Source organism: Schistocerca gregaria, chromosome 7 (genome assembly GCF_023897955.1).
Source record: "Schistocerca gregaria isolate iqSchGreg1 chromosome 7, iqSchGreg1.2, whole genome shotgun sequence".
In the NCBI taxonomy this organism is placed as follows: Eukaryota; Metazoa; Arthropoda; class Insecta; order Orthoptera; family Acrididae; genus Schistocerca; species Schistocerca gregaria.
Genome location: NC_064926.1, coordinates 308,968,039 through 308,991,105, shown reverse-complemented (window position 1 = coordinate 308,991,105; position 23,067 = coordinate 308,968,039). Strand labels below are relative to the sequence as shown.

Sequence of the window (23,067 nt, the reverse complement as noted above, 5' to 3'; positions counted from 1 at the left end):
GCGTTGATTTGAAAGTTCCTGGCAGATTAGAACTGTGTGCCAGACCCAGACTCGAAATCGGGACCCTTGCCTTTAGTGGGCAAGTGCTCTACCAACTGAGCTACCCAAGCACGACTCACACGCGCTCCTCACAATTGTGCTTCGCCAGTACCTCGTCTCGTAGCTTCTAAACCTCAAGAAGTTCACTCTGGAAACTTCCCCCAGGCTGTGACTAAGCCATGTCTCCGCAATATCCTTCCATCCAGTAGTGCTAGTCCTGCAAGATTCTCAGGAGAACTTCTGTGAGGTTTGGAAGGTAGGATACGAAGCACTGGCGGGAGTAGAATTGTGCGGATGAGTCGTGGGTCGTGCTTGGGTAGCTCAGTTGGTTGGATCAATGATGAACTTGAACAAGGGTCATGGGAACAAAATGAGATCAACAACAACAACAACAAAAGTTGGTACAGCACTTGCCTGCGAAAGGCAAAGTTCCCGGGTTCGAGTCTCGGTCTGGCACACAGTTTTAATCTGGCAGGAAGTTTCTCTACAAACTGTTACGCACCAGTATTGATATAAGTTGACTGATTCCAAACGTATCTGAATGCCATTGCAGTGATAGGATACTACATGTTTTCGATTTGTGATGTGTACTTCTTTTATGTTGGAACATTCAAAGCAAGTTTCCAAACCTAAAACCTTTTCATGCAAGATGTAAAGGAGCTTAAAAACATAAACAATCAATAGCCAGAGTAATGATGAAGTGTGGGGGTTCCGTACTGAATAGGAACAAGAGGGGATAATGAACGTTTACAAAGAAAAGTATCAGAAATTGCTATACGTTTATTTCACTCGCGGAGGAGCCTCATGAAAATGGTGAAAACTGAAGTGGCTTCAAGACTGAAGTCAATCATCCCGCGAAAGTCAACTTACAACGAATCAGAACCCACTGTTAGGAGAGGGATTTAGAGTACATATCGTTCCCTTAGGGGATGAAAAAACGAGATTTAATTAATTAAAGCACGCATAGAGGTATTGAAACAAGCAATCTTTCCACCCCGGTATCTGAACGGGGCGAGAGGGAGACCTAATATGTGGTACAATGGAAAGTATCTTCCGCCACGCATTTCACAGCAGTTTGCAGAGTATGGATGTAAACATAGAAAAGTTTAAAAGTGCATAAGCAATCAATATGTGGCAATAATGTCAGTATCAATAGTTTTGTTCCCGTGTTATCGAGGTACCGATAAAGCTTTAGGTAATGCTATCGATACCAGATATTGTTTCGAATCTGGTATTGGAACATACCTGCAGGTTCAAAATCGCTTGCATGTTACTGCTACTCATTTATTACACTTTTTCATGAGCTCATGGTATTGTCAAAGGCATGTTAGCCGAAGGCGCATTAAAGAAAAATATTGGCGTTTTCCTTCACCTAATTTATTTTCTCTTATAAGCATAACAAAAGTAGCAGAAATTCAATATCACTGACTGTTGGGATACAGTAGTCTTACTATGTGCATGACCACATGATCTGAAGCCTTTGAAACTCTTGCGCAGATCACTGTGCGCGAACCAGGAGAATCCGCAGCAGCTTGGAGGCGTGCCACATGGCGATGTCGCTACCGCCTGAACAGTCTACGTTACGTTAAGTAGCTGTTAAGTGAGATGGCCGACAATTGCTGCGAGAAATTAAGATTCACGATCGGCTTACTGAGAAGTGATATGAAACTGACGTATCACTCGATGTGTCAGATGACATACTGATTTTTCGTATATCGCTGTTTTTTATTATAATTGCGGTATGCCACTTCGAGGCAACAGCGCGTTACAGATTTATCACAAATACACTACTGGCCATTAAAATTTCTACACCAAGAAGAAATGCGGATGATAAACGGGTATTCATTGGACAAATCTATTGGGTGCGTAGATCCCGAGAAATCAGTACCCAGAAGAACCACCTCTGGCCGTAATAACGACCTTAATACGCCTGAGCACTGAGTCAAACAGAGCTTTGGTGGCGTGTACATGTACAGCTTCCCATGCAGCTTCAACGCGATACTACACTTCATCAAGAGTAGTGACTGGCGCATTGTGACGAGCCAGTTGCTTGGCCACCATTGACCAGACGTTTTCAGTTGGCGAGAGATCTGGAGGATGTGCTGGCCAGGGCAGCGGTCGAACCTTTTCTGTATCCAGAAAGACCCGTACAGCACCTGCTACATGCGGTCGTGCATTATCCTGCTGAAATGTAGTGTTTCGCAAGGATCGAATGAAGGGTAGAGCCACGGGTCTTAACACATCTGAAATCTAACGTCCACTGTTCAAATTGCCGTCAATGCGAACAAGACGTCACCGAGACGTATAACCAGTGGCACGCCAATACCATCACGCCGGGTGATACGCCAGTATGACGATGACGAATACACGCTTCCAATGTGCGTTCACCGCGATGTCACCAAACACGGATGCGACCATCATGATGCTGTAAACAGAACCTGGATTCATCCGAAAACATGACGTTTTGCCATTCGTGCACCCAGGTTCGTCGTTGAGTACACCATCGCTGGCGCTCCTGTCTGTGATGCAGCGTCAGGGGTAACCGCAGCAGTGGTCTCCAAGCACACGAAACATGGTACTTGGGTTGTGCATGCACATAGGACACTTTCCTCTGATCATGCCCCTCATCCCTTCGACAGCGCACAATACTTGTGCCGGGTACCACGTAGACTGGTCGCACGTGCATCAAACTCTTTCAGTCCATGCTGCTGCAAACGTCGTCGAACTGTTCGTACATATGGTTGTTGCCTTGCAAACGTCCCCATCTGTTGACTCAAGGATCGAGACGTGGCTACATGATCCGTTACAGCCGTGCGGATAAGATTCCTGTCATCTCGACTGCTACTGATACGAGGCCGTTGGGATCTAGCACGGCGTTCCGAATTACCCTCCTGAACACACCGATTCCACATTCTGCTAACAGTCATTGGATGTCGACCAACGCGAGCAGCAATGTAGCGATACGATAAACCGCAATCGCGATAGGCTACAATCCGACCTTTATCAAATTCGGAAACATGATGGTACGTATTTCCCCTCCTTACACGAGGCATCACAACAACGTTTCACCTGCAACGCCGGTCAACTGCTGTTTGTGTATGAGAAATCGGTTGGAAACTTTCCTCATGCCAGCACATTGTAGGTGTCACCACCGGCGCCAACCTTGTGTGGATGCTCTGAAAAGCTAATCATTTGCATATCACAGCAGCTTCTTCCTGTCGTTTAAATTTCAAATCTGTAGCACGCCATCTTCATGGTGTAGCAATTTGAATGGCAGGTAGTGTATGTCAGTCTGGATGATATGTCTTATAATTAAATGTCAGTTAATTACGCATCGGTGGTAAAGGCCTTCAGCAGATACTAAGTTGAACAACACTGTATCTGAGAGTTCCATGCTGTAATGTAATAATTAAGGGTGTGGATCACAGAGTCGAAGGAAGTAGATTCGAATCATACTATATGTTAATACTTTTTCCTCCATCTTAGCCTTTTTAACACCTTTTGGGACTTTCTTATGAACGCATACAAATATATTCTGAAATATTCTATGTTATTCGTACATAAGAGCATTCTCTTCATGAATGAGCTTCTTCGATTTTGTGACTTCTATCTGTCTATAAAACGAAGAATGAAACTACAACGAGTAAAACGTCCAGCAATGACGTTTTTATTCCTTACTTATGGGAAGGCGAGCCAAAGGTTGCGTATCATTGGTAGGACACTTAGAAGATGCAACAAGTCCACTAAAGAGACAGCTTACACTACACTCATTCGTCCTCTGTTAGAATATTGCTGCGCGGTGTGGGATCCTTACCAGGTGGGATTGACGGAGGACATCGAAAGGGTGCAAAAAAGGGCAGCTCGTTTTGTATTATCACGTTATAGGGGAGAGAGTGTGGCAGATATGATACACGAGTTGGGATGGAAGTCATTACAGCATAGACGTTTTTCGGCGCGGCGAGACCTTTTTACGAAATTTCAGTCACCAACATTATCTTCCGAATGCGAAAAAATTTTGTTGAGCCCAAACTACATAGGTAGGAATGATCATCAAAATAAAATAAGAGAAATCAGAGCTCGAACAGAAAGGTTTAGGTGTTCGTTTTTCCCGCTCTCTGTTCGGGAGTGGAATAGTAGAGAGATAGTATGATTGTGGTTCGATGAACCCTCTGCCAAGCACTTAAATGTGAATTGCAGAGTAGTCATGTAGATGTAGATGTATCACAAATATTTGACTGTTTTTCCGAATATGTTACGGTTTCCAAGGGCGTGCTTTGGCAGGAACCTAATGGGCATTTATATCGCTGCAAGTGAAATATTTACCTTTTATTTCTGTGATTTCCGAGGCACCACTTATCCATGGGAGAAGTCAGTGTCAGTGCCACACTCAGATTGCTTGAAATGTGCTGCTTGGCAAGTACACATCATTTTCAGGTCACTTTTGAGTAAACTGAGTACGTGAATAGCTTCTCCCAAGTTTCCCACACTAAATGTCCAGCAGTTCCTTGTTGCTGGTTACCCGGAGATCGCCAGTTGCACGGCAGTCTGACGAGAGCGCTGGTGCGGTCGAGTTGCGGTGAGCCTTGGCCAGAGATATTAGTCAGTCTGCGGAGTCAGTCTGTGTTGAGCAGCCGAAGAAGGACATAAAGGCAGCAACAGAGCTTAATACGAGCACTAAGGACACTGCCGCAAGTTCGCCATGGTGGAGTGAAGTCCGGCCCTGGGCTAGAGCTATCGGAACGTGTTACCAGCAAGCAGGCATCGGTGTCTGTTCTGGGTTGGTGGGTGCTGGCTCGTCCCTTGGTGAGATTTTGCTGATGATACAGAAGTGTATGCTACCTCTGGTGTGTGCTCTTGGGCAGCAGTCAATAAGAAAAGTGTCGTGCTGATGGTGCTTGATGAAAGTATCAGCTGTGCAATTACGTGCGCTCTGGTTGTGGTACGGTTTCAAGCTGTGCTAGCAACTGGACGGCTCCATGTTTTCCTGTTTACTACTGTCCTGACAGTGTGGCTGCTGCAATGCTTAAGTGTGTCGGCTGAACTAAGTATCACTTTTTAAAGACGTGAATGAAACTCTGTGGGTGTGGTTTTATGTTGTTGCTAAATTGTGTTTAAATCGGCAATCTTCTTACATCTCATCGGTTGGTGTAGTGCTTCATTTTGCTGTCTATTTTGTTTGTATTCCAGCACAATGTTGCCGGCCGCGGTGGCCTAGCGGTTCTAGGCGCTCAGTCCGGAACCGCGCGACTGCTACGGTCGCATGTTCGAGTCCTGCCTCGGGCATGGATGTGTGTGATTTCCTTAGGTTAGTTAGGTTTAAGTAGTTCTACGTTCTAGGGGACTGAAGACCTCAGAAGTTAGGTCCCATAGTGCTCAGAGCTATTTGAACCAGCACAATGTAGCCCTTTTTTGTGTTGTTTAAGTTTATGTTTCATACTTCCTTTAATTGATTGGCATATTAATATTAGTTTCAGGTGTTTTGTGCCAGTTCGATTTGTATTTGATTTGTGAACTGTATCTTCCACTTGTGGCCAGCTGCACTGTTTCTTTCCAACAAGTATAGTTCATTAGTTGTAGACTTCTTTATTTTCTTTCTGCCGTCCTGTTCTTGATAAGTTACATTTCTTTTAAAGGCCAGGACAGTAGGACATTAAGTTCACGTGGATTTGGATGAAAATAATATTTTTCTTTCTTTTTATTATGTATATGTTCTCTGATGTGCTGGATTGTGTCATGTAAATATTCTTAAACTTGACAATTATTTACGCCCTCATGACTCTGTCAATTACCACTCTCAACATTCCCTGCGCCATTATTGGTAGCAGAGGGTGAAGGTAGTGTAGTTATGATATAAGCGCCTTACGGACTTTTTCTTATGTTATCACTGAATTTTTAAGGGATGAAAGGATGGTACTTTTTATTCTGTAATATACGACCTTTTACGTGGGTAACAGTATCTTTGTTCATTTATTTTCGGATCCTTTGACAGTGGTTATTATGGAAGTATATATTATAATATACAATGTTTGGAGATGCAGTACCGAATGCAAATGTACGAGAAATTGTCAAAAAATATGCATGTACATGAGAGTAGTTGAGACAGCAGCTGAACTTGATGTTGATTCTGTTTCAAATTACCTTAAGGAGAGTGATCAGAATGTCAGTGTAAGACTTCCATTACGACTGCCGTAACAAAGAGAATATTTTCTAATGTTTTGTGTATAATTTTTTTGACTGCATAATATATCTGCTTTCTAATGATAGGAGATGATGCAAATGAAGGAGGATGACAGAATCACGTTATTATTCTGTCAAGTATACCGGTATCGGCATTTGTGTCAGTGAAGCTGTGTGAACAAACTGATTCTGTTTGCTGTTCATTAACGTCAATGGTATCATTACCTGCTGTGATGATGTGAGGGTTTTGCTGCAAACAGCATCCAACTTGTTGTGGTTAAAAGAGGAAGGATTGTCAATAGATCTCTCGGGATAAATTTGTGTATATATTGTAAAGAGGACTATTTCTGTCAGAGCTATGAAGTTTTATGTGACATATATATTACAACAAGTGTCATGAGGAATTACTCTATCTGTTAAAGCTGAGTGACGTGTCATGTTTAATAGTGAAGTAGCGACCTGCCTCATCTTCGTATGCATAGCACTAAGTATCTTTTCATGAAAGATTTGTCTGGTGAAGCAGTAATTTTGTTGACAAGCCAATGCATAGATTCGTGATACAAACAAAAGATAACACTATTAGATAACTGAGAACCAATACGTTCATGTAACTTAAAGGACTGAGCAGTCCAAGGCAGGAAGGTTCTCAGATGGACGCCATCTGTTCCATATTCAGCTGGAATTTGGAGTGACATCTCGTGGCAGTGGTGCGAACTCTGAGCTACGACGCTCCTTGGGTCACCTGACCGCAGCACACTCTGGCACAAGCAACATTTTCTGCATTAAATTTTCCTGCATTTCGCAATGTAACAAAGCTATGACGCACTCCCTGCCATTCAGTATCGATAGAATGCATTCTCTGCCAATAAAACATTGACACAAACCGCCCTCTGCTCCACAACATCACTACTAAGTACCTTCCATTACAGAGTCTCGTTATGAATTATCCTCTGCCAAGCAACATTGGTACGAAGTACCGTCTGCAACCAGCCTCAACACAAAGCACCATCTCCCATGTAACAATCGTATGAAGCACCTTCTACCATGTAACATTGGCAGGACACGCCCTCTGGCACACAGTATTGATATATGCACATTCCACCATGCAGGTCTAGTACAAAGCACCCTCCACCATGCACCATGGTACGAAACATGCTTTGCCACTCAACATTGGTATGAAGTACTCTCAGCCACGCAACATTGCTACAAAGTACCCTTTACCATGCAACATTGGCACAAAGCACGCTCTACAATATAACGTTACTATAAAGCACCCTCTGCCAAATAGCATCGGTACAAAGCAGCCTCTGCCTCGCAACATGAGTAGGGTGCACTCTTTGCTGTTCAACATTGATATGTAGCACCCTCTTCCACTTGACATTGGTACGAACCACCCTCGCCACAGGACATCAACGCAAACCACCCTCACCACAGGACATCAATGCAAACCGCCCTCTGCCATACGACATCAGCACGAAACACTCTCTGCCACATGACATTGATAAAAAGTCCCTACACCATACAACACTGGTACAAAGCTTCCTCTCCCAAAGAACATCGGAACGAAACATCCTTCACACGTACTGTTGGTGTAAAGCATCCTCTGCTAAGTAACATTAGTACAAAGCACCCTCTGCCACATAACATTGGTACAAGAACCGTTTGGCATATAACACTAGTATAGAACACTAAAGAGCTGTTGTAATTCAGTTGAGTTCTACCACTCACCACCAGATGACAATGCCATCGTTTTCACAGTGGCAGAAGACTTCAGTTCGTCATAGCCCAGATTGCACGAAATAATTATAAACTATGAACACAAGACTTCCTCATAAATCAGTCAATCTATAAGTGAAAACCGTACCTAAATCCCTACAATAGTTCCTAACATTATATCGAACCTCCAGACAGAATTACGGTAGTGGACATTAATTTATAGGCTATAAAAGAAGATAGACTCCAGAGTCACCTTGATCTTTTTGCCACATGGTGTAATCAGTTGCTCCTGAAAACCAAACCTTCCAAGACCCAGGCAATCATCATAGGTCGTACAACTCGCTCCTTCCGGCTACTTGATCACCTGGATCCCTCATCTCCGCTCTATCCAATCCAAAGCCCACAACCACCGCTGACTCCTCAAACTCCTCTCTGACTAAACATGGGGGTTGAACTCCTCTACCATCCTCCACACTCACAAATCCTTAATCCGTCCCATCCTCTGTTATGCCAGTACTGCCTGGATATCCCCCCCCCCTCATTCTATAAGTCCCTCCAGATCCTTGAGCACCATGCACTACGACTCGCCTTCTGTATACGCCTCCTGTCCCCCACGCAGATCCTCTACAACTTGATTCCTTTCCCCCATCTGCTCCTATTCCTCGAACATATCCACATATTCTACGCCTCCCGCCTCCTTGATCCCACTCATCCCCAGGTTGCTCCTCTCCTCTCCAAGCCCCACCCTCTGCTGCGCCTCACTGTTGTGTCCCTCCTACCCTCCATCTATACACCCTTCATCTCCTTTCCCAAGGTGACTTCCGTCAAATCCCCCTGCCAGATGATGCCCTCTCTCCTTTGATTTATCCCTCCTATCAACTCTGATTCTCACTTCCCCCTCCCTTCCTCTGTCCTTTTCCTGGGCTCCCTCTCCCCCTTTTCCATCGTGTTTTTTCCCCACCTACCCTCTCTCTGCCTCCCTTCTCCGCCCCCCAAGTCCTTTTGCATTCCCATCCTCTGCCTTTCCCCACTCCCTGTCACACCTGCCCAGCCCCCCACCCACTTATGAGTCTTCGTCCTCTGTCGGCTCCTTCTACCCTCTCCCCACTTCGCTTTTCCTCTCCTTCCCCTCTTTCTTCCCCATCATCTGTCCAGGTTCCCCCCCCCCCCCCCCCCCCATCTGCCCTCAGCTGTGGTGTGTCATCTTTGTGCCAACATTTTAGTGCAGTGTTTTAAGTGAATGTTTAGTGTTGTGCGTCTTTTCCAAAGTGTTGTGAACAGAAATCCTACTGTCGCTGGATGTGGTTTTTATATCTCTTGCGAAAAAAACCAGACTGTCGCCATGTTTTTTTAAATTGTCTGTCTATTATTTTACCTGTCTGCCTATTGTGTATTTTATTAGCATCGCCAAACCTTTGTTTTATGTTTTAAGTTCCACAATTTTTCCGCCATTTTACTATTTAAGTCATCAATTTTGTCACCTGCTTTTATTACTTATTATCTTCATTGTTTAAAAAAAAAAGTCTATAGGCTAAAGAGCAGCGTACTAAGCTGCTGCCAGCCCGCCCCCTTCAGGGGGAATCGAATGTCAATAAAGAAAAAAACGTAAGATAGAAGAGTAGAAGATTGATTCATTGTATTTTCTTATGGTTTTAACTGCAACGAGAGTTGTATATAAATTGTGTACCTTGATTTTGTCTAATGTCAGACATCCACAACGTGTATTACTCCATTCACAGAGTCATGCTGCCAACTATATGTAACCTGTAGGTTGCAAAATGATTGACTGGAGTGAGAGAGGAAAAGATATGCAAGACGTTAACGCAAAATTTTTCCTGTGATCTGATGAAAATGCGAAGTACGGAAAATTCAGCGTTTCACTGTTTGTAGAAGAGGTAGTAAGCATGTGGAGTTCGTATATACTTGGTAGAGTGTAAATATCGTCCAAAAGCTGAAATTTGTTCCATTTGGCAGTGTCTACAAGAAAGTTTTGTTTGGTCTATTGCGCTTGTTTGACCAGCTTGCAGGGATGAATCACAGATATCTCATGCATCTTCAGAGCATTTTTTGCCTGTATGGTTCCTTGCAGCCATGCTGGTCCAGTCTGTGTCACTTTGGTATTGATCTGCAGTATAGTCAAAAATATGGTGCCCTTATGTGCCAGTGACAATGTTATTGACGTAGGAGCTTTGGCTGAAGGTACTGTTGAGAGCTTTGCCATTATTATTTTGCATAAAGGAGAGGAATAGCTCATGTACCACATTAAAGTCTTAATGCTTGAATATTTGCGAGTGACAACTGCCGAATATTTGATTAAGAAGCGCAGTGAGAGGCTTTATTGCTCTGGCAAAATTAGTGTCGGCGTGTATGTTAAAATAGTTTGTTGGGTGTTTGTAGCACCAACGCCTGAAGGTAACCAGTCTTCGTCAAATACTACTAGTCGGAAAATGTCTCATAACTTAAACTGCTTTTATAGCCGATCTTCTGGAGCCATGAAACGGAGTATGATCATTTGGACACTTTGTGACCACGGTAAGAGAGTCTCACTTGTTGGTTTCTCTTGAAATTGTCTTTTGCGTGATCCTTGAGTTACAGTAGAATTTGTAGTGGTTCTCGGAACTTTGATGTTGGTACGGCTGGTGAAAGGTTTCGGCAGAACACATTGTGACACTAAACACAGCATATTGAATTTGCGTCCGCTGCATTTAGCATGTGCAGCGGACGCATGTCGTTGGGGTCCTAGAGGTCCCCTGAAGTGGCCGGCGCGTAGACAGCGCCACAAAGCTCGAGCAGGTATGTCAGTCAGTCTGTTGAGTCCGTCTATGGTGACCTACCGAGGAAGGACAACTAGGGAGTGACAGAGGCGGTGTGAGCATCACAGGCAGCGCTGCAAATTAGCGTGGCCAGCGGTGGAGCAGCCTACTGGATACTTCCCGTGGAGTGTGCTCTTGAGCAGCAGCACACGAGAAGAGCGTCGTGCCAATGGTGTTTGATGAAAACATTAGTTGTCCAGTCGCTAGCATTCTGGTTGCGATTCACATTCAAGCTGTGGGGAAGGAGTACAGCGTCAGAGTTTACTGTGTTCAATGAGCTGGAGGTCAGCATGCCCATCCAACACCGTACCTCCCCACACCGCAACACCTGGACCACCAAAACGATCACGTTCAACAATGCTGGACGTACATTAATACGGCGAGAGATGGGAACACGTTACGCTCCCAGGAACAATGTCCAGCATTGTCGATTTAGTGGTCCAGGTGTTGTGGTGTGGAAAGGCATAATGTTACATGGGCGTGCCGACCTCCAAATCTTTGAACACGGTACACTCACTAGTCAACGTCATTGTGGCACTGTGCTCCTTCCGCATACGCGTCGTTTTATGGCTACATCCGACCCTGCCTTCATTTATATCGACTACCGCGTCGTACAAAGCAGACGGAGCAACTCTTGGAATGAGGGAATATTCCTGGCATGCCCGTTGCCCCCGACATAAATCCGACCGAGAACGTGTAGGATGCGATAGGGAAACATACTGCAGCGCGTCCACATGCACCAACGACCATCCAGCAACTGTCAACCACGTTCGTGGAGGAATGAACGGCCTTCTACATCTACGAGGGTGAGTCAAATGAAAACCTTAAATATTTTTTTAATTTCTTATTTTCTTTCTTTAAATATTATTTATTGTTGACTGGAATACTATCTTTCAAATTCTAAAGATGGCAGGAGTAAAATACAGGGCGCCCAAGGCTATTTACAATTTGTATAAAAACCAGATGGCAGTTATAAGAGTCGAGGGGCATTAAAGGGAAGCAGTGGTTGGGAAGGGAGTGAGACAGGGTTGTAACCTCTCCCCGATGATTTTAATCTGTATATTGAGCAAGCAGTAAAGGAAACAAAAGAAAAATTCGGAGTAGATATTAAAATCCATGGAGAAGAAATAAAAACTTTGAGGTTCGCCGATGGCGTTGTAATTCTGTCAGAGACAGCAAAGGACCTTCAAGAGCAGCTGAACGGAATGGACAGTGTCTTGAAAGAAGGGTGTAAGATGAACATCAACAAAAGCAAAACGAGGATAATGGAATGTAGTCGAATTAAGTCGGGTGATGCTGAGGGAATTAGATCAGGAAATGAGACACTTAAAGTAGTAAAGGAGTTTTGCTATTTGGGGAGCAAAATAACTGATGATGATCGAAGTAGAGAAGATATAAAATGTAGGCTGGTAATGGCAAGGAAGGCGTTTCTGAAGAAGAGGAATTTGTTAACATCGAGTATAGATTTAAGTGTCAGGAAGTCGTTTCTGAAAGTATTTGTATGGAGTGTAGCCATGTATGGAAGTGAAACATGGAGGATAAATAGTTTGGACAAGAAGAGAATAGAAGCTTTCGAAATGTGGCGCTACAGAAGAATGCTGAAGATTAGATGGGTAGATCACATAAATAATGAGGAAGTATTGAATAGAATTGGGGAGAAGAGGAGTTTGCGGCACAATTTGAGTAGAAGAAAGGATCGGTTGGTAGGACATGTTTTGAGGCATCAAGGGATCACAAATTTAGCATTGGAGGGCAGCGTGGAGGGTAAAAATCGTAGAGGGAGACCAAGAGATGAATACACTAAACGGATTCAGAAGGATCTAGGTTGCAGTGGGTACTGGGAGATGAAGAAGCTTGCACAGGATAGAGAAGCATGGAGAGCTGCATCAAACCAGTCTCAGGACTGAAGACCACAACAATAAGAATATTATTTATTGTGCAGAAGTGGTACAAAGCTGTATCACTTTTCAACATAATCTCTCTCACGCTCAATGCAAGTCCTCCAGCGCTTACAAAGTGCATAAATTCCTTTAGAAAAAAATTCTTTTTGTAGTCCGCGCAACCACTCGTGCACCGCATCAGAATGGAACTTCTTTCCTCCCATTGCGTCTTTGAGTGGTCCAAACATATGGAAATCACTTTGACCAAGGTCTGGTGAGTATGGTGGATGAGGAAGACACTCCAAATGCAAGTCTGTGATTGTTGCAACTGTTGTACGGGCAGTGTGGGACCTTACATTGTCATGTTGCCAAAGGACACCTGCTGACAGCAATCCACGTCAGTTTGATTTGTTTGCAGGCAGCAGATGATTTTTTTATCAGGTCTGTGTATGATGCGCTGGTGCCCTCTAGGCCCTCTAGGCACGTAATGCTACAAAATGACGCCTTTTTCATCCCAAAAGAGAGTCAGCATAGCCTTCCCTGCCGATGGTTCTGTTCGAAACTTCTTTGGTTTTGATGATGAGGAATGGCGCCATTCCTTGCTCGCTCTCTTCGTTGCCAGTTGATGGAAGTCAACCCAGGTTTCATCCCCAGTAACTGTTCTTGCAAGGAAGCCGTCACCTTCTCGTTCAAAGCGCCGAAGAAGTTCTTCACAAGCATCAATACGTCGTTCTCTCATTTCAGGAGTCGGCTCCCGTGGCACTCATCTCGTAGACACTTTGTGAAAGTGGAGCACATCATGCACAATTTGGTGTGCTGACCCATGACTAATCTGTAAACATGCTGCAATGTCATTCAGTGTCACTCGGCGGTTTTCCTTCACTATGGCTTCAACAGCTGCAGTGTTCTGTGGAGTCACAACTCGTTGTGCCTAACCTGGACGAGGAGCATCTTCCAATGAAGTCACACCATTTGCGAACGCCCTACTCCATTCGTAGACATGCTGCTGTGACAAACACGCATCTCCGTACTGAACTTTCATTCGTCGACGAATTTCAATAGGTTTCACACCTTCACTACGAAAAAACGAATAACAGAACGCTGTTCTTGCGTGGTGTATGTCGCAAGTGGGGCGGCCATATTTATACTGATACTGCGACGGTATGTGTGCATCTGCATTATGCTGCCACCTACACGCCATTCTGCACGCTGTTTGTAGCACGCTTACCAACTTACAGGATAACGGCGCGAAATTTCGATTTGGTACTACAGATTTAAGGTTTTCATTTGACTCACTCTCGTACGTCTACACAGATACTCCGGAAACCACTGTACAGAGCGTGGCGCAGTCTACCCTGTACCACTTGTTATCATTCCTTTTCTGTTAGAGCCAGAGAAAAACGACTATCTATATGCCTCCGTATGAGCCCTAATTTCTCCTACCTTATCTTTGTGGTCCTTACGCGCAGTGTATATTGACGGCAATAGAATCGTTCGGCAGTCAGCTTCAAATGCCGATTCTCTAAATTTCTCAATAGTGTTTCGCAAAAAAAACGTCACCTTCTCTCCAGGGATTCTCATTCGAATTCCTGAAGCATCTCCCTAACACTTATGTGTTGTTCGAACCTACTGGTAACAAATGTAGCAGTCCGCCTCTGAATTGCTTCGATGTCTTCCTTCAATCCGACCTGGTACGGATCCCAGACACCTCAGCAGTACTAAAGAATAGGTCGCACCAGCGTCCTATATGCGAATTCCTGTACAGGTGAAATACTCTTACCTAAAGTTCTCCCAAGAAAGCGAAATCGATCATTCGTCTTCCCTACCTCATGCTCGTTCCATCGCATATCGATTTGCTTTGCAACGTTACACCCAGATATTTAACGTCTTGCTTGTGTCAAGCAGGACACTAGCAATACTGTATCCGAATATACACGTTTAATCTTCTTACTCATCCACATTAATTTACTTTTTTCCACTTTGGCTAGCTGCCATTCATCACACGAACTGCAAATTGTCTTGTATCTTTCTACAGTCACTCAACTTCGTCACCTTACCGTGCACCACGGCATCATCATCAAGCAACCGCAAATTACTGCACACTCTATCCGCCAAATCATTTATATACAGAACAACTGCGGTCCTATCACACTTTCCTGCGGCACTCCTGACGATACCCTTGTCTCTGATGAACTCTCACCGCCGAAGACAAGACAGTGGCTTCTATTATTTAAAAAGCCTTCGAGCCACTGACATATCTGTCAACTTATTCCACATGCGCGGACCTTCGTTAACAGCCTGCAGTGGGGTACCATGTTAAATGCTTTGCGGAAATCTAGAAATTTGCAATATACCTGCTGCCCTTCACCCACAGTTCGCAGTATATCATGTGTGAAAAGGGCAAATTGAGATTTGCACGAGCGAGGCTTTCTAAAACCCTAAAACCGTGTTGATTCGTGTTCATAAGGTTCTCAGTCTCAAGAAAGTTTGCTATATTAAAACTGAGAATATGTTCAAGGATTATGCAGCAAACCAAGTTAGAGATATTGGTCTGTAATTTTGCGAGTCCGTTCTTTTACCCTTTTTATATACTGGAGTCACCTGCGCCTTTTTCCAGTGGCTTGGGACTTCGTGTTGGGCGACAGATTCACGATAAATGCAAGCTAGGTCAGGATCCGAAGCCGTAGAGTACACTTTGTAAAATCAAACTGGGATTCCCGTGATTTATTTTATTGCGAATCTTTCAGTTGTTTCTCTACACCAGATATTCTTATTATTATGTCGTCCATACAAGAGTCTGTCAGATGGTCAAATGACGGTAGGTTTGTACGATTCTCCTGTGTGAACGACTTCTTGAACGTGAAATTAAAACTTCAGCTTTCGTTCTGCTATCTTCAACTGCCGCAAGAACTTCTTACTAACATGAACATTGTGGCCAGCAGGGTAACGCGTTCCAGAGCATCGCTGGTGATCACCTCACCCACCCTATTAAGAACCACGTAGCGGCTTTTGTTAATGGCAAGGGGATCATCATAAATCGTGGTGACTTCCGTGCAATAACTATGTTGGAATAGAAGTGTCGTTTCTGTTGGTCTCATTGCATATTTCTTTCAGTTATCGTCCGTATTATACTGTAGTAGTTCTTACTAAGACCCAAGTTTCATAGAGCAATGTTTATCGGCAGCTGCACAACACGCGAGAGTCACTTTCGTTCTTAAGTTTTGCGCACTAGTGTATTGTTATTAAGTTTTGTTTAAATTGGTGATCTTCTTACATCCAACCGATTGAGCTAGTGTTTGATTTTTCTGGACCTGCCTGTGATCTAGCATAATGTAGGTCTTTTGTGCTGGGTTTAACTGACTGTAGTAGCTTCACATTTTTCGCTGATGATGCAGTTACCTACAACGAACTACAGTTCGAAAGAAGATTCACAAATATTCAGTTAGATCGTGATAAGATTTCAACGTGGTGCAAAGATTGGAAAGTCGGTTTAAATGTTCAGAAATGTAAAACTGTGCACTTCAGAAATTGAAAAAAAACGTTGTATGCTATGGCTACAACATCAATGAGTTACACTTGGAATCGATAAAGTAATACAAATAACTGGGTATAACACTTTGCAGGGATATGAAATGGAACGATCGCACAGGCTCAGTCGAGGATAAAGAACGTAGCAGACTTCAGTTTAGTGGTAGAATACTAGGGCAACGTAGACAGTCTACAAAGGAGATTGCTTGTGAAACACTCGTGTGACCCAACCTAGAATATTGCTCTAGATCGTGGGACCCGTTCCCGAGTACGAATCATAGCCAGACCCAGCCTTCCACATGTCGTCATTCATGTGTTACAGTATGCATTCGTGTGTTACGTATATCCCACCCAGGAAGGACTTATTTATTGGAAATAGAGAACCTGGTACTGGCAAATAATTACGAAACAGCAGTACCTGTGCTCTTGAGAAGTACGATACAATGTTTCTTCGGACATACAGGCACTGCAACTTCGTATTCATTTGCCAACACCAGGCCTTCGAAACTTCCTGGCAGATTAAAACTGTGTGCCCGACCGAGACTCGAACTCGGGACCTTTGCCTTTCGCGGGCAAGTGCTCTACCATCTGAGCTACCGAAGCACGACTCACGCCCGGTACTCACAGCTGTACTTCTGCCAGTTCCTCGTCTCCTACCTTCCAAACTTTACAGAAGCTCTCCTGCGAACCTTGCAGAACTAGCACTCCTCAAAGAAAGGATATTGCGGAGACATGGCTTAGCCACAGCCTGGGGGATGTTTCCAGAATGAGATTTTCACTCTGCAGCGGAGTGGGCGCTGATATGAAAGGTAGGAGAGTTCGAGTCTCGGTCGGGCACACAGTTTTAATCTGCCAGGAAGTGACATATCAGCGCACACTCCGCTGCAGAGTGAAAATCTCATACCAGGCCTTCGACTCAATAAATAAATTCTTCCTGGGAGGAAGTATATGTAACTTACGAGTGCAGGTCAGAAAGGTAAAACTGACGACATATGGAAGTTTAGGATTGGATTGTTTGGGGGAGGAGACCAGACAGCGAAGTCATCGGTCACATCGGATTAGGGAAGGACGTGGAAGGAAGCCGGCCGTGCCCTTTCACAGGAACCATCCCGGAATGTGCCTGGAGCGATTTAGGGAAATCACGGAAAACCTAAATCAGGATGGCAGGACGTGGGATTGAATCGTCGTCCTCCCGAATGCGAGTCCAGTGTGCTAGCCACTGCGCCACCTCGCTCCGTGGGAAGTTTAGATCTGGTCGTGAACGAATAGCCGAAGCGATTAAGGCACTGCCCGAATAAAATCCGGGTTCGAGTCTCGGTCCAGCACAAATTTTCATTGTCTCCATTCCAATATACAGCCGATTGTGGTTCACAGTCGCAATTGCGAATACATTTCCTGTATTTCTAGAAAGTCTAAGTACAAAGTTTCAATAATCGGCTGTAAATGATGGTTTTAGGAATTATACTACAACCTCCTAGTAGTAGCTGTCGTAGGTATCGTGAGGAAAAGATTAGATTAATTGCAGCACCCACAGAGGCATCTAAACACAAATTGTTTTCTCGCTACATACGTTACTGGAATGGAAAGGAACTCTAATAGCCGGCCGCTGTGGCCTAGCGGTTCTAGGCGCTTCAGTCCGGAACCGCTTGACTGCTGCGGTCGTAGGTTCGAATCCTGCCTCGGGCATGGATATGTGTGATGTCCTTATGTTAGTTAGGTTTAAGTAGTTCTAAGTTGTAGGGGACTGATGACCTCTGATGTTAAGTCCCATAGTGCTCAGAGCCATTTGAACCATTTTTGAAGTCTAATAACTGGTGCAATAGAACGTACGCTCTGCTATGCATTTCACAGCGATATTTAGGATATGGATGTAGGTGATTAATTATTAAATGATCTTCCTACACTGATAAGCGAAAACATTATGACCACTGCCTATCGCAACGTTGGATGCTGCCTGTTGGCGTTATGATCACGTGACGCGGTAAAAAAAAAGCGGAGCAGACATGGACAAGGGAACACCCTAGCAAAGATATGAGCTGAAAATGGGGAAATCCACTGAGATAAGCAGCTTTGACAAAGTGAAATTTATTACTACGGAGGTCCTATGAACAAGTACCTCCAAAACTGCGGAGATTATCGGATTTTCATGTGCTACTATCGTGAATATCTATGGAAAGAGCTAGAAAGAGAGTGAAACTATCGCTAAGTGCTAAATGGTTGGATGTCAACGACTCTTCACAGAACGTCGGGTTCGGAGTCTTGTCTGCTCTGTAACGTAAGATAGATGGTGGTCTGTGGCATCTCTGCCGGAAGAGTACAATGCTGGTACACGCACAAGTGCTTCGGAGTACACCGTTCATCGTACATTACTGAAAACGGAGTTCCGCAGCAGACCACTACTACGTGCTCACATGTTGAACCAACGAAATTGTCAGTTTCGAATGCAGTGGGCAAGTGACCATTATGATTCTACCGTAGATCAGTGGAAACGTGTCGGCTCTTCGGTCTAATCATTTTTTGTCGTCTCTACAAACGCCGTCATCGAGGTGAACGAGGGCTCGAAACTGCAGCGCATAACGGTCGCAGGCTAGTGGGAGCAGTATTATGCCGTAGGAAACATTCTCCTGCGCTTCCGTAGCACCAATGGTAGAACTCGTAGACACGCAGACGACTGCAAACCACCTGCATACTTTCATGTTTTATGTCTTCCCTGACGGCGAAGTCGCCGTTGAGCAGTATAGCTACCTTTGTCTACCGTTTTACAATGGTTTGAGGAGTAGTAGAGTGAACTCAGTTTGATGACTCCGCGACCAAATTCGCTTAATTTAAATACTATGGAACCCATCTGGGTCGCTATCGGGCACCGTCACCCGGTACGCAAATCAGCCTCTCGTTATTTAGTCGTAGACATTTAATGCCACATACCTCCACCAATCTATCAACAGATGTGGGATTCCCAGTTGTTAGGTGTCAGGCAATTCCAACACCTTCCATGACAACCCTGACATGATAAGCAAATCCAGTAGTAAGCCACATATCTCCGCATAAATCGTGACATTAAATTAACCAAAGTAATACGAGTAAGGAGTGAGCAAATAGAATACCACAGACTAACACAAGAATGCCTAAATGCATGTCATACCTTCCCACCGTGAGACAGACGCAGTTCCGAGGGGAGAAACGAGAACAGAAGCCGAGAGCAGAACCATGTTAAGCTAGAAGGTCCCACGATAAGGGACGGACACCATCCAGCTAACCGCTAGGACCACCCCCAGCCCATGTTAAAAGCTAGAGCCCTCCAGAAGAACAGTATAGATCTTAGGATAACACTAAAAGGACCACCCCAGCCGCAAGTTTTAGCGTGAGACTTTTTCGCGTCTCTGTTACGTTGCAAACTTTAAAAACATTGCCCCACCACGAAAAGTATAACGTTTCTCATTGGATAGACAGAATTTTTGTAGGCGGAGCTTAAGGTTAACATTCAGACCCTGATTGGTCAGATGAAAACACAGCCAGATAGTTTTTTTTAAACCAACTTCGGTAAATTGTAACAAGGAGAAGTTAGGAGAGAGCTGCTTCCGAGACGGCGAGGTGAGTGGAGCTGTGCTGCCCGCAGCTCCCTGACGAACACCGACAAGGTAATGAACGCACGCGATGCCGCATAACAGCGCATAAAGCTTCACTCAGAACTGCAGAAGTCTCATCTGTTACACCCAATTTTTGCGTAATACTAGCGTCGATCGTCAATTAAAGCTCATGGTGTTCACATTTGCCACTTGAAGTAAAAATCTGAAACGTGATGATTTTTCTGTTATATAGTCATTGAGAAGCCACATCAGCCACTGTAATTTACGACAAGTTAGATAAGTAATTAAAGATAATTGAGGGTCACTGTAGACCATTTTGATAGTTTGTGAAACTTAATTTAAACCTATATTATAGATGTGATATGGCATAGGTCATCCTTTGATACATTGTAGAACTTGGAAACCCATTCAGGGAATATTCGTTCACATTTTTGTTGAACGCAGTTGGTTTTTACCATCCTGTATTAAATCATTTCCTTTTATCAATAGTGCAATTTCTAAACAATGTTTTGTGAATAGAATAAAATTTCCAATGGTAAACTTAACTGCTTTAAGACGTTATTTTACCAGCTAACTGTGAACAGGAAAGCCTTGAACCTCTTCCACTAAATTTAGTTAGTATTAAGATTCTTTTAAAGGGAGTGCAGTGGAGTTGACGCTCAAATCATTAAGTATTTTGTTATATCATCGCTAGTCTTACTGGACTCTTCTGAACACTACATGTCATGTGTGGTCTGACGGCTCCTTACCAGCAACAGATCCCAGGTTCAAACTAGTCAATTCCCTAAAAAAACTCGCTCAGAGCGTCGTTGCGCGAAAGTGGTAAGGAGATACGATATAGAACAAACAGACACCACGCAGTATGTTAGACGGTATGCAGAATCAGTAATGCACTTCGTTCCAAAGACAGACAAACAAGCTACTAAAAAGGGAACCTCCCCATCCCACCCCCTCAGATTTAGTTATAAGTTGGTACAGTGGATAGGCCTTGAAAAACTGAACACAGATCAATCGAGAAAACAGGAAGAAGTTGTGTGGAACTATGAAAAAAATAAGCAAAATATACAAACTGAGTAGTCCATGCGCAACATAGGTAACATCAAGGAGATTGTGAGTTCAGGAGCGCCGTGGTCCCGGGGTTAGTGAGAGCAGCTGCAGAACACGAGGTCCTTGGTTCAAGTATTCCCTCGTGTGAAAAGTTTACTTTCTTTATTTTCGCATAGTTATTATCTGTCTGATTGTTCATTGACGTCTCCGTTCACTGTGATAAGTTTAGTGTCTGTGTTTTGTGACCGCACCGCAAAACCGTGTGATTAGTAGACGAAAGGACATGCGTCTCCAATGGGAACCGAAAACATATTGCCCACGGAATACATCTCACGTATTTAATGCACCCTCGTCCAAAGTAGCGAACAGTCAACTACCAGCCAGGGAGCCTCGTTAGCTGGAATACTCTCTCTTCCGTGCGCTGTAGTCGACTGACGTCGTGTGTTTGGATGTTTATTTAGGTGTAGCGTCCCCATACTACGGCGCAGTTACCTCGCATCGGACGGACAGATAATAATAGTCTGAATATAAAAAATTAAACTTTTTCACTCTTTTTTTAAATTCATTTTGATTTCTTTTTTTCTTTTCATTTGCTAGGTGCGGATGTCGCGAGACACCCGTTTATGTTCGTTATTGCTCGATTAGCTCAGTTTTCTTATTACAAAGGCAGCTAACCCTCTGACCGAACACGTTGAGCTATCGTGCCGGCATCACTCGACGGAAGATTGAACCGAGGACCTCTCGTTCCGCAGCTGGTCACACTAACCACGGGACCACGGGCTCATGCGCTCACACTGTCCTTGATGTTGCCTATCTTGCGCATGGACTACTCAGTTTGTACAGGGTGTTTCAAAAATGACCGGTATATTTGAAGCGGCAATAAAAACTAAACGAGCAGCGATAGAAATACACTGTTTGTTGCATTATGCTTGGGACAACAGTACATTTTCAGGCGGACAAACTTTCGAAATTACAGTAGTTACAATTTTCAACAACAGATGGCGGTGCAAGTGATGTGAAAGATATAGACGACAACGCAGTCTGTGGGTGCCCCATTCTGAACGTCGACTTTCTGCTGTAAGCGTGTGCTGTTCACAACGTGCAAGTGTGCTGTGCACAACATGGTTTATTCCTCAGAACAGAGGATTTTTCTGGTGTTGGAATTCCACCGCCTAGAACACAGTGTTGTTGCAACAAGACGAAGTTTTCAACGGAGGTTTAATGTAACCAAAGGACCGAAAAGCGATACAATAAAGGATCTGTTCGAAAAATTTCAACGGACTGGGAACGTGACGGATGAACGTGCTGGAAAGGTAGGGCGACCGCGTACGGCAACCACAGAGGGCAACGCGCAGCTAATGCAGCAGGTGATCCAACAGCGGCTTCGGGTTTCCGTTCGCCGTGCTGCAGCTGCGGTCCAAATGACGCCAACGTCCATGTATCGTCTCATGCACCAGAGTTTACACCTCTATCCATACAAAATTCAAACGCGGCAACCCCTCAGCGCGGCTACCATTGATGCACGAGAGACATTCGCTAACGATATAGTGCACAGGATTGATGACGGCGATATGCATTTGGGCAGCATTTGGTTTACTGACGAAGCTTTTTTTTACCTGGACGGCTTCGTCAATAAACAGAACTGGCGCATATGGGGAACCGAAAAGCCCCATGTTGCAGTCCCATCGTCCCTGCATCCTCAAAAAGTACTGGTCTGGGCCGCCATTTCTTCGAAAGGAATCATTGGTCCATTTTTCAGATCCGAAACGATTACTGCATCACGCTATCTGGACATTCTTCGTGAATTTGTGGCGGTACAAACTGCCTTAGATGACACTGCGAACACCTCGTGGTTTATGCAAGATGGTGTCCGGCCACATCGCACGGCCGACGTCTTTAATTTCCTGAATGAATATTTCGAGGAGCGTGTGATTACTTTGGGCTATCCGAAACATACAGGAGGCGGCGTGGATTGGCTCCCTATTCGCCAGACATGAACCCCTGTGACTTCTTTCTGTGGAGGCACTTGAAAGACCAGGTGTACCGCCAGAATCCAGAAACAATTGAACAGTTCAAGCAGTACATCTCATCTGCATGTGAAGCCATTCCGCCAGACACGTTGTCAAAGGTTTCGGGTAATTTCATTCAGAGACTACGCCATATTATTGCTACGCATGGTGGATATGTGGAAAATATCGTACTATAGAGTTTCCCAGACCGCAGCGCCATCTGTTGTTGACAATTGTGACTACTGTAATTTAGAAAGTTTGTCTGCCTGAA

At 44.3% G+C, this 23,067-nt stretch overlaps 1 protein-coding gene across 1 annotated transcript in view; it reads right to left on the bottom strand.

Moving 5' to 3' along the window:
- LOC126281742 (myogenesis-regulating glycosidase) overlaps positions 1 to 23,067 on the bottom strand; it is a 667,424-nt gene that overhangs the window by 209,345 nt on the left and 435,012 nt on the right. The gene's annotated exons all lie outside the window — the stretch shown is intronic.